The 12,572-nt window shown below is 41.8% G+C and overlaps 1 protein-coding gene and 1 long non-coding RNA gene across 7 annotated transcripts in view; one reads left to right on the forward strand and one right to left on the reverse strand.

Moving 5' to 3' along the window:
• The window catches only part of ITSN2 (intersectin 2), a 150,000-nt gene extending 139,665 nt beyond the window's left edge, over positions 1-10,335 (reverse strand). For 2 of the 6 annotated variants that reach the window (XM_076000589.1, XM_012788100.3), the window contains exon 1: positions 9,937-10,218. The gene's annotated coding sequence lies outside the window, so the exon portion shown is untranslated. Of the gene's footprint in view, positions 1-9,455; positions 9,597-9,936; positions 10,219-10,246 lie in introns of those variants that run through there. The other 4 variants (XM_076000587.1, XM_076000588.1, XM_076000590.1 and 1 more) reach the window with 4 other exon arrangements.
• Positions 10,336-10,337: 2 nt separating this feature from the next.
• Positions 10,338-12,151, forward strand: LOC105884346 (uncharacterized). The gene is made up of 3 exons (XR_001160184.2): positions 10,338-10,421; positions 11,040-11,135; positions 11,847-12,151. It is a non-coding gene; the product is annotated as an uncharacterized LOC105884346 (long non-coding RNA).
• The last annotated feature ends 421 nt before the right edge of the window (positions 12,152-12,572 follow it).

Here is a 12,572-nt window from a genome sequence, read left to right on the forward strand (position 1 = left end):
CAGCTTTGTGGACTTACACATGCACAGCTTCAATTTCCTAACCTATACATGTAGATATGGTAGTTCCCCTTGACCACAGTTTAGCTTTCCAAAGTTTCAATTACCCGCAGTCAAGCATGGTTTGAAAACATTAAATGAAAAATTCCAGAAATAAACAATTCATAAGTTTTAAATTGCACCGCATCCTGAGTAGTGTGATGAAATCTTGCATTGTCCTGCGCTGTCCCAACTGGAACGTGAATCATCCCTTTGTCCAACATGTCTACTCTGTCTAGGCCACTCACCCGTTAGTCACTTAATAGCTGCCTCATCAGACCTACTGTCACAGTTTCACACTACTTGTGTTCAAGTAACCCTTATTTTACTTAATGACCCCAAAGCGCAAAAGTAGTGAGGCTGGCAATTCAGATATGCAAAAGAGAAGCCATGAAGTGCTTCCTTTAAGTAAAAAGGTGAAATTTCTCAACTTAATATGGAAAGAAAAAAATTGTAATGCCGAGGATGCTACTAAGATCTACAGTAAGATTAAATCTTCCATCCAATTGTGAAAAGTATATTGTTATAATTGTTCCATCTTATTATTATTTTTAATGTCTTACTGTGCCTAATTCATAAATTAAGCTTTAACACAGGTATGTATACATAGGAAAAAACATAGTATGACCATGAGAGGTTTCAGGCATCCACTAGGGGTTTTGGAATGTATTCCTCAAGAATAAAGAGGCACTAGTGCAATTGTACCTAAATGCCAGGTTATTTTAAGGCTTAGATATCGTATCTGTAAAACACATGGCACATAGAAGGTGCTCATAAATGACAGCTATTATGACTATTATTTCAACATTACTTTCAATATAACCATTAATCAACTTGTTTCACTAAAACAAATTACAGTAGTACCAATTATTAATAAAAAGGAGATGTTTTTCTCACTTTAATCAACATTTGAGAAAAAGGTTATTATTTGTATCCAGAGGCTTAGGGCCCCAAAACACAGCATGTTGAGACTTAAAGGCTTCAAAGAAGGTAACTTCACTATATAAACTTAGTTCTTACTTCTAGTTCTGCAACTTAGCATCTTCAGTTTAAGATGTTTAAACACAAATTATAAGCTTAGATTTTTATAAATGTTAAGTTTAGCCTACAAAGAATCAACCAATAAGCTAAGGGGGCATAAAAGGACAAGAATGGCAAACTAATACTGAAGTTGCTAGTATTCAAATTCTATTGAAGATTTAAATTAAACCAATTTAAGAAGAATTAGTCAACTACTCAGAACAAGACAATTCACCCACACAAAGGAGGAAAATAAAACACCTAAGAATAGCTTGTGACTCAGCCCAAATTCCAGTAAGGGGGTCTGGGGGGGAGCTATTTAGCCTATTCTCATCTGCCCCATACCAAAACTAAATATTAAAGCAAACCCATTTACTTGACTTGAATAAGAAGTATAGAGGTGAAAAATTCAGATAGATGCTTCACTTTTAAGTAAAATACCACCTCTTTGAAACCAAGACAACTTTCTAAGTTTTGAAGCCATACAAGAAAACACAAAGGAAAGAATAAACAGATTCATCTATGTAAATATTTAAAACATCTTTGAAAACAAAATTAAAAGGCAAACCAATGGGGAAAATCACAACAGATAAGCAGTTAATATTTTTCATGTACAGCGAGCTACTAAAATGGTAACAAAAACACTAAGACCTCAAATAAATAATTTACCCAAGAAAAAATAAAACTGCCTAATAAATGTTAACATCACTAATAATTAAGAAAATGAAAATGAAGCTTCCTTTTGTTTCTGCTTATAAACTTACCATTTAAAAACAAAACAACTGGCCTGGCACGGTGGCTCACGCCTGTAATCCTACCACTCTGGGAGGCCGTGGCAGGTGGATCGTTTAAACTCAGGAGTTCAAGACCAGTCTGAGCAAGAGCGAGACCCCATTTCTACTAAAAAAATTAGCTGGACAACTAAAAATATAGAAAAAATTAGCCGGGCATGGTGGCACATGCCTGTAGTCCCAGCTACCCGTGAGGCTGAGGCAGGAGGATTGCTTGAGCCCAAGAATTTGAGGCTGCTGTGAGGTAGGCTGATGCCATGGCAATCTAGCCTGGGCAACAGAGTGAGACTCTGTCTCAAAAAAATTAAAAACTTTTTAAAAAGATAAAAATGAAACAACAGGCCAGGCGCAGTGGCTCACGTCTATAATCCCAGCACTCTGGGAGGCCAAGGCGGGTGGATCACTCAAGGTCAGGAATTCCAGACCAGCCTGAGCAAGACCAAGACCCTGTCTCTACTATAAACAGAAAGAAAATAATTGGCCAACTAAAAATATATAGAGAAAAAATTAGCCGGGCATGGTGGTGCATGCCTGTAGTCCCAGCTACTTGGGAGGCTGAGGCAGGAGGATCACTTGAGCCCAGGAGTTTGAGGTTGCTGTGAGCTAGGCTGACGCCACGGCACTCTAGCCCCGGCAACACAGTGAGACTCTGTCTCAAAAATAAGTAAATAAATAAATAATAAAAACAACAAAAAACTTTGGCTAATACCCATGGCTAGCAAAGGTAAAAAGGAACTGGGTACTTGTAGGCACAGTCTATGGGAGTGCAAATTGGTATAATTCTTCAGAAGGCAATTTGAAAATACATATCTAGACTCCTACAAACATTCATATCCTATAAGTCAATAATTTCACTCCTGAGAATCTGTCATAAGGAAGTAACAGTAAATGTGGGAGATGCCTATTTACAAAGATATTCATGGCAGCATTAGTAATTATAGAAAAAACTGGAAATAATATGAACGTCCAACAATGAGACAATGCACTGAGCCAAGTACTATGCCTACACTTAAAATCAAATCCATCTGATATGTGAATTAAATTTCATTAAAGCTATTTTTTAAAAATCAAGTTCAGCTAGACCACATAATAACATGAAAGCTGTTTATGTTCTTATCATTTAAAATTTGTTATGACATAAATGTATATATTTATTATTATGAAAATAATTATAGTAGCCAACAATCATTGACTACTAAGTGTCAAGCCCTACACTACAGGTCTTTTCATGTTATCACAGTTATCTTGCTATCATTGATATCATCATCAGGCCCCTTATAAAAGGGTCGAAGGTCCAGGGCCCATCACCAATTATGGGACTAGCCCAAGATAAGTCACACTTTAAAGGAAGTTTCACTAAACATTTTCGTAGGCCCCTTGGAAATGGTAAAAACAAATTTTGAAATTGAATTTTAATTATTTCAAAAAAGAGGCCCGGGCAAGGTGGTTCACACCTGTAATCCTAGCACTTTGGGAGGCCAAGGTGGGAGGATACCTTGAGATCAGGAGTTTGAGATCTGCCTGGACAACATAGTAAGACCCTGTCTTTACAAAAAAACAGAAAAATTAGCCAGGTGTGGTGGCATGTACCTATAGTGTCAGCTGCTCAGGTGGCTGAGGCAGAAAGATGGCTAGAACCCAGAAGTTTGAGGTTGCAGTGAGCTATGATTCCACTGCACTCTAGCCCTGGAGACAGAGCAAGACCCTATCTCAAAAAAAAAAAAAAAAAGAGAGAGAAGAAAGGTACAATGCCCCTGCCCTGCCCCCTCACTCCAAGAACAGCCCAGAGCAGCAGCCCTAGCTAACTTAGGCCAAAAGACAGAACTGATTATTATTGTTACATTTATTGAGAATCATTTATGAGATGGTAACACTAAACATAATTATCCTTTCCTGGCACAGAGGGAGTCAATATTTGTTAAATAACAGAATGAATGAATGAATGAATGAATTCCACACTGTGAATTTTGAGTAGTTTCTGTTCATCTTTACTTTTCAAAGAGGAAAGATGGTTGTTGGGAATTTATAAAAGAAAGTTCAAGCAAATGGCAGAAAAGGGGTGGAGAAGACTTTTTATTTTTTTCAGTGAACCCCCTAGAAAGACAAAGATGAGGAAAAGTCAACCTAGTGAGGAAAGCGAGATCAAAGATGGGTTTAAGAGCTGTAGCATAAGCTTTTTAAAAATAGGATTACCATGATGCTATATAGACTATAAAATCCAGGTATTGGAGAATAATGCTTAGAAAAAGTTTGAGACTACCTGTATCTAATCTAAATAGCTCTTTCCATCTCAATCATCCAAGTTACTTAGCTCTCTGAACCAGTGGAACCCTGAATGTAGGAACCAGGATGTGGAAGAAGGAGGTAACAACTCCAAGACAGAATCATTGGAATAATGGCCAGACACCAGAGGGGATGACAAAAGAGCAGGCAAAATCTCCCAATATACCTTGTCTTTGCAGCAGGACAAAATCATCTTATAAGCATTTCAATGGAACTTTAGCAGAGGGAAAATATAAAATGATTCTAGTGAGGAGAAGGCTTCTCTTCTCCAACCACTTGGGTTTTCGAGACTTAATAAAAATGGTTGGAGAAGGAATGCTACACATGCAATCCCAATCCACATCATTCTTGGCAAATTTCATTAATCTTTGAAGTTCTCATTTATATTCCTTCCAAAGTATTTCACGCTCACTAAAAAGTAACATTATGTAAGTTGTGAAATTAACTTGACCTACTCAATTTTTATATTTAAGCAGTAATTCTTTTTTTATTTTTTTGAGACACAGTCTCACTTTGTTGCTCAGGCTATAGTGAGTGCCGTGGCGTCAGCCTAGCTCACAGCAACCTCAAACTCCTGGGCTCAATTGATCCTACTGCCTCAGCCTCCCGAGTAGCTGGGACTACAGGCATGTGCCACCATGCCCGGCTAATTTTTTGTATATATATTTTTAGTTGGTCAATTAGTTTCTTTCTATTTTTAGTAGAGATGGAGTCTCGCTCAGGCTGGTTTTGAACTCCTGACCTTGAGCGATCCACCTGCCTCAGCCTCCCAGAGTGGTAGGATTACAGGCATGAGCCACCATGCCCGGCAAGCAGTAATTCCTAAAAGTGCCACAGAGGCATATTAGATGGAACACTTAGGAAGAAGACGTGGTAGCGTGGTGAGTAGAGTGTCCAAAAACATCAACATAGTTAAGCAAAAACAAAATAATTAAGTAAAGATTTATCCTCCTAATAGTCAGTGCAAACCCTATTGGCTCATTACCTATTTGGACCTCTGCACTTTGACATTATTCTTTCCCAAAATCAATGTCTTACTAGTCAAGTACTCCGCACACTGAAAAGAAGAAGTAATTTAAACACCTAGATTTGAAGTCTTTGAAATGATGACCTAAATCACTAGCTTCTTTTGCCAGTATTTTCTATATTTGCTATATAGACTGTTTCTTCCCTGTAGGCTATGTATTTTTCCCCCTAAATTAAGGGGACTAAAAGGACAGATTCTTTTTGGGAGATGGGACTGTGGTTCAGTTCTACTCTTATTTGTCAGCCTTCTTATATAGATTATCTTGATGATAAGATTAAAAATTAAGGGCCAAAAAAAAAAGCTCCTTTCTTTTCCAATCACTAGGTAAAACAACATCCAAAAAAAGGACTAAACTAGGTTTACTTTGAAATTTCTCATTGAAGCAAGATGGAATAATAACAGGTAGCCATTATTAGGCACTTACACTAAGCAGCAGTCACTGTGCTAAGCACTTTATATTATATACAACACTATGAGACAGGTACCATGTTTCCCAGAAAATAAGACCTATCCATAAAATAAGCCCTAGCAGGATTTCTAAGAATTTGTGCAATATAAGCCCTACCCCGAAAATAAGACCTAGTGATGGGTGTGGCTACAAAGCATATCTGCACAACCCATGCATTTCGTGGCGGAGCAGTAAAGAAGACAAGCAGCCCTTCTCATCTGCCCCATCGTGACTGCTACTATCCCAGAGGTGACTGGAAAGGTGCAGGCAGCCCCACCAACAAGGTTGGTTCCCCCGTCAGGTCCTGGCCATCCTGTGCGCGCTGCAAGCTGAGTCTTTCAGGGGAAAATAACACATCCCCTGAAAATAAGCCCTATGGTGTCTTCTTGAGGAAAAATAAATATAAGACCCTGTCTTATTTTCAGGAAACAAGGTACTGTAAAACTCCCTTTTACAGATAAAGAAACAGAAGCTTAGAGAATTAAAGTAACTTGCCAAGGTCATATAGCTATTTGGTGTTGGAGCTGGAAGGAGGTCTAACTTAAGAGGCTACACTCTTGTCTACTATAGTTATGATGAAAATAAATGAAAGTTTTATTAAAACCACATATACGGCCGGGCACGGTGGCTCACGCCACCGTGCTAGCGCTCTGGGAGGCCAAGGCAGACGGATTGCTCCAGGTCAGGAGTTCGAAACCAGCCTGAGCAAGAGTGAGACCCCGTCTCTTACTATAAATAGAAATAAACTAATTGGCCAACTAATATATATAGAAAAAAATTAGCCGAGCATGGTGGCGCATGCCTGTAGTCCCAGCTACTTGGGAGGCTGAGGCAGCAGGATTGCTTGAGCCCAGGAGATTGATCAAGGTTGCTGTGAGCTAGGCTGACGCCATAGCACTCAGTCTAGCCTGGGCAACAAAGGGAGACTCTGTCTCAAAAAGCAAAACAGGCCGGGCGCGGTGGCTCACGCCTGTAATCCTAGCACTCTGGGAGGCGGAGGCGGGGCGGATTGCTCAAGGTCAGGAGTTAGAAACCACCCTGAGCAAGAGCGAGACCCGTCTCTACTATAAATAGAAAGAAATTAATTGGCCAACTAATATATATAGAAAAAATTAGCCGGGCATAGTGGCGCATGCCTGTAGTCCCAGCTACTCAGGAGGCTGAGGCAGGAGGATTGCTTGAGCCCAGGAGTTTGAGGTTGCTATGAGCTAGGCTGACGCCATGGCACTCACTCTAGCCTGGGCAACAAAGCGAGACTCTGTCTCAAAAAAAAAAAAGCAAAATAACAACACAAAAAAACCCACATATACTTCATCTAAAATGAATATGCATTAGTGAAGAAAATGATCTAGAAAATATAAAAGTTGGTTAAATAAAACAAGGAAAATGTCTACCATCTGGTAATAGACCCCTAAATGTCTATCATAATCACTGCTGAATAGCTCCACAGGTAAATAACTAAATTATTCAATGTCCTGATATAGCTGTGAAATTATTTTTAAATGAATCTCTCAAAATAACACTATACATTCTGCAAATGAAATATGCTGCCCTCTTAGAGTTGTAAAAATAAATTATTTCTTGATCTATTCACTGTCCTAATTCTGCTCAGTTTTCTCCCTTCCTCCCCCACTTCCCCCCTGCTTTCATAGTTTTTAAGACCAGTTCAGTTCCTCCTTCTAAAGAATACCTGTATGCACATTTTTTTTTTTTTTTTTTTTTTTTCTGTATGCACATTTTACCCAAGAAAATTCTAACATGTCTCTGTGCTCCATGGCTGTAGGATGGTACAAAGTCAAAAAATGAACTTAAGTAAAAAATACAGCATTTCTGATGCATCTTCAACTTTGGATCTATTCATTTACAGAATTAACTCTAAACATTCTTATTTTTCTACTTCACACTTGGAATCCTGCCTTTAACAATTAGCACACAAAAAAGTCTGCCTTTCTTCAAAAATATTTTCCACAAATAAGGAATTAAAAATAATACCAAAAAAAAAGGTAAATGCACTGCTAGATGGTAACAAACATATCACACTTTTAGTGTGCACCATTTCTGGAACTTGTTAATATAAATGTTTTACTAGTAAACATAGTAAAAATATATAGCATATATAAAAATATATAAACATAGCATATATAAAAATGCTAGTTACTTAATGGACTTAATATGCACTTTTAGTCATTTACTCAAACATTTATTGAATGCTCATATAACTTTTTCTTTTAAATTTATGAACCAAGATGACTGTATCAGATAAGGCACAGGTGCTGAAGTTCAGAGGACCTTGGTTTGAAACCTGTCTCTTGTACACAGAGACCTAGAGTGGTCAGTTGAACTTCAGGTTAAGATTTCATTGATCTCTTTGATGGGAGGACAATAACTACACCAAGGGTCTTTGTGAGCTCTAAATAATTACATAAAACACCTAGCATAGTACTTAAGCACTTATTAGTGCTCAGTAAATGATAACCATGGTAGAAATACTGAAGAAATTATTTGTCAGTATTGGAAACAGAAAAAAAAAATACTGAAGAAAGTATAGGTGAAGGAGATAGCCGATAAATGTTCTTTTTGTCTTACTAGAAAGATGGAAATTTCTGAAACTCTATTATTGACACATTAAAACTAAAAATCCTAAGGTTATGTAAGAAATTTCCCACTTTTTAAAAAGAGATATACTAACTATATAGGGTAAAATGACTAAAAAATAAAAATAGAGGAAAAAGATAAAACACTGTAAGCTGCTGAGTTTGGGTGATATGTACATACTATTTTTGTGAAAATACAAATTTTTTAAAACTATAAGTCCCATCCTCAGTACATGCCTTTCCTCATATTCAGGAGAGATCAAGATTTTAGCCTTGAGATGTGCTGAATTAACAATGGTAGCTCCCTGATCAATAATTCAGTACAGGTTAAGTTTTCTCAGACCAATCTACCTTTCATTATAAAAGTAAGTAAAGGGAATAGTTATTAATGCATTAAAGGGTATAAGATGCAAGCTTTTCAGCTGCATATTAATATTGCACAAAACAGCAGCAATGCAAATTTTTCCACGTCCTTTAAAAACAAAAAAATATTTCCACTTTATTTACTCTTGAAATTACAAGGGAATCACGGACACAGCCAAAAAACCTAAAAGTGAAAATATCACAGTTTCTACTATCTTTAAATTTTCAAGGATATCATTATTAACTCGCATAAAGGTTTTACGTGATGTTTCTAGGCAGCTTTTAGGCTTTATCACTGATTATGTAGCAAACCAGCATAGAGAAAAGCAATTAATTTTTTTGAGAGGCTTAAGAAGCTTAACCTACAGAGCATAAATAAAGCTGACTAAACACACAAAATTTCAAGTCACACCTTGCCATCTCTGGGCAAGCAAGTAAACACCAGTAAAACAAACTAGAAACATGTAGCAAAGCAATCACTTCCGTACTAACCTTAATTCCTACTGTAAAGTGATTGACTCTATCAAAAAATATTCTCATTTCATTATTAATTCAAGTTTTAAAGAAGGCATACTTGCCATTGGCAATCACTGAGCGACAAAGCACGTGATTAACAAATTCAAATAGAGCATCTTTCTACAGAATGCAAAGCCATCTGCAGTTTCAGCCTCGGTTTACCCATTTACTATGCAAATGCACACGTCTTTTTTAAAAAATAAGCAATAGATTTTACTCTGGCCTCAGAGATTACAACTCTCCGTGTTTCCTGTATACCACGGAAGTCAATAACGCCGAAGTCAAATTTTAACATTTCCCAACTTTGGCTTAACGCAAGCCGTGAACGCCAAGCATCCGCCCACTGCCCTCTCGTGACTCGGGCTACTTTGACGCACCTGGATGCGGCTCATCTGACATTCTGCAGCACGCATTACCAAGGAGGACAACCAACTCCGCGAAAATAAACTGGGTCCCCGAGGAAGCGTGCGGTGCCCCCGGGGCTCTCTTCTGCCCGCACCCCGAAAGCGAGGGGGCCACGCCACCCGGGCACCCGGCGGCGTCCGCCACCTGCCAGGCGCGCTGCGGGCCGGGCCCGGGCTCGGCCGCAGGGAAGGGACAGCCGGCCCCCGGCCCCTCCTCGCGTCTGCCCTGGCCCGGCGGCGGGGGCAGGAACCCGGCGCCGGAGGTTTCCGCCCGGCGCCGCCAAGCCCGCCAGGGGCCTAGCTCAGGGACCGCCCGGGCTCCCGAGGGCCCGTCCCCGTCGTCCGGGGCGCGCAGCCGCCTGAGCCCGGCCCGCCGAGCCTCCGGGCGGCGGGCGCAGCGGCGCCCGCACCTGCCCTGCGCCCTGCTGCAGCCCCGGCGAGCGGCTTCACCCACCTGGCGCCCCCGCCGCGCCTCCCGCACGTCACAGCGCGACTCCGCGCCCCTCAGCACCGGCAGCGTGGGCGCGAGCAGGCGCCAGGAGACCCTGCTTGGCCGTCGCCGCCGCAGCCGGCTAGGTCGTCAGGCCGCCGCCGGCGAACCTGTTGCGTAGCCTGTCACGGCCGCTCGGGCTCCCGGGCGCCGCCTCAGCCCCACAACAACATGGCGGCCGCGGCCTCCGCAGGAAGCCGGGGGGCGGGGAGGTAGGCGACGGGCCGGGCAGCTGACGGCCCGCCCGCCCGCTCGCTGCCGGGCACCGACTCACCACCCCCGGCAGCCCGAAACTGCCCGGCCACAGTTCCTCGCCCCCGGAGTGCCGGAGCACTGAAGCCCGCGGGCTTGGTCCAAAGGTCCGCTCTCCCCTCGGGGAGGCCCTGAAGCACCAGACCTGGCAGCCCTTCCTGGAGCTGCGAAGACCCACCTGGCTCCTCCTCCCTGAGGTGACATGCTGAGGCTGGGTGGTGCTTTTCCTGCCACTGCAGACCCCAACGTTTTGAAAGGAGCCAAGCGGTGTCTGGCATGTCCCTGTTGCAACACACATGGGGCTCTCTCTAGAACCTCACTCACCGAAAGTTTATTCACTGATCTGGGGGCATGGATTCCCTGGGAACTGGGGAGTGGGAGGTGGAAAGGAGGTTGATGCCACCCTTGCTCATGGGTCTGTTACAGGCCTCGTGAACCCTTCTCAGGGACCTCTGAAGGACTTAATCATACGCAAAGGTCATCTATTCACCGTTCCTCATCCTCCTCCATAACACACAAAAGGGGCCAATAAGAAAGCACCCTCTCTTCCCCTATTCACACATTAGAACAACCCCACACACACCCCGCGAGAAGTCTCTCTCTCCCCAGTGCTCATGCATGCAGAAGGTAAACATTCTTCCCCACCCAGTAGTCTCGTGACAGATGGAGACTCAGACTTTTGGGGGGAGGGGGGAAATGGGCATGTATTGAAACCTTAAAATCTGTACCCCCATAATATGCCAAAATAAAAAAAATAAAAAATAAAAAAAATAAAAAAAAAAAAAGAATTTCTCTTTTTTTCCTCCCCTTTCCAGCTCCTGGCCTCCTCATACGAGACCAGACTTGAACTTAAGTCACCACCATATCCCAAGGGTTTGCGTCCTCAAGGGAAAGACTTTCTTTTGATTGGGGTAAGGGTGAAGTCAGTGGTTCCTAATAAACATAACCAAAGACCCAAAATTTCTGTTGGTTTTTAGAAGCAGGGTTGGGGGACTGGTTCAGGGTCCAATACTCATATCCCCATGACTTCTGTTGGTATAGGAGAAATCTGTGCAGATCAAATTGATCCCATGGCATCCTTTCATTCCTTACCTGTTGGGCAGATGAAGGTCGCAAGGCTGGCTTGAGAAGGATGGCTCCAAAGCCCAGGCCTATCTGAACTGGCTAGCCAACTCATGAAGAATTTAGCAAACATCTGTGATGATAAACAGGCTTTTCTCGCTCTCACACTCAGTGTTTTTCCTAACTCTTCTATTAGAACCTGACCAAGACCTGACAGACAGGTCCTGAGCTTCAGTGACACTGAGAGGCCTGACTCCTGAGCATCAGTCTAGGAAGTCTCTCACTTGCTGAGGACCAATCTGTCCCCATATTCAAACAAACCACCTAGACTAAGGATAGCACTCTTGAGCACATGTTCTCATTCCCATTGCAGACTTCACCAATTAATTGTAGTGCTCCCTTTTGGAGCCCATATACAAAAGTAGAAACTTCAGAATCCTTGTCAACATAGTGCTCCAGGGAGTTGGCCTATAAGTTAAAACCTATTTTTTATTCCTCCTAGGCAGATAGCTAGTCTCCATTTCCTTCCCATCATTTGATAAATGTCATTTGTGTTTCAGGGTTCTGGAGCTGGTGCAATTCGTCCTGAGTCCTCATTCTTTCTGAAGGAGGTACCAATTCTGTGCCAGGAAAAAAATGGAGTTCGCAGAAAGAGATGTTTACAAAGAAATAGAAAAAAAAGCATTACAAAGACTCCCTAAAATAAACCAAAAAGCTAACCTCTGATGGAATCAGGGATCTGAATACATGCCTACAGTACCCCAAGCACTAAAACAACTATATCTTAGGGTTCCATTCAGAACTTTGAGGCCAATTTGTCCATCCTATTCTGTCACAGCCCCAAATACAAGAACCTCCAGTCATCTATCCTCTCTCACACATACCTCCCACCCTATGTAATTCAGGGATGAACTGGGGCAATATTTAGTATTCGGTGGATAGATATAGGTAACAAGGAGTAAAGGATTCTCAGGGTTCTGGGTAGGACTAGGCAATGGTAGTTCTATTATATTCAACAAGATAAAGAATGGAGTATAGGAGGGAAGCACAGACCTTGGAAGTGGCCAAAGAAACATTTTCCTTGCTCGTCTTGCCGCTTCCAAATCGATGTTTTCCACTCACATGCAAAAGTCTCTTCTCCTTTGAGGCTTGCACCCAGCGTCTATCCTCATCCTTATCATTTACCAGCTTCCAGGGTGCTCCAAATGTTCACCAAGAATTTCAGCACCTGTAGCAGTCAGTGCACTCCACCCAGTAGCCACATCATCCTCAGTGTCTTTCAGGCT

This window comes from Microcebus murinus, chromosome 3 (genome assembly GCF_040939455.1).
Source record: "Microcebus murinus isolate Inina chromosome 3, M.murinus_Inina_mat1.0, whole genome shotgun sequence".
NCBI lineage: Eukaryota > Metazoa > Chordata > Mammalia > Primates > Cheirogaleidae > Microcebus > Microcebus murinus.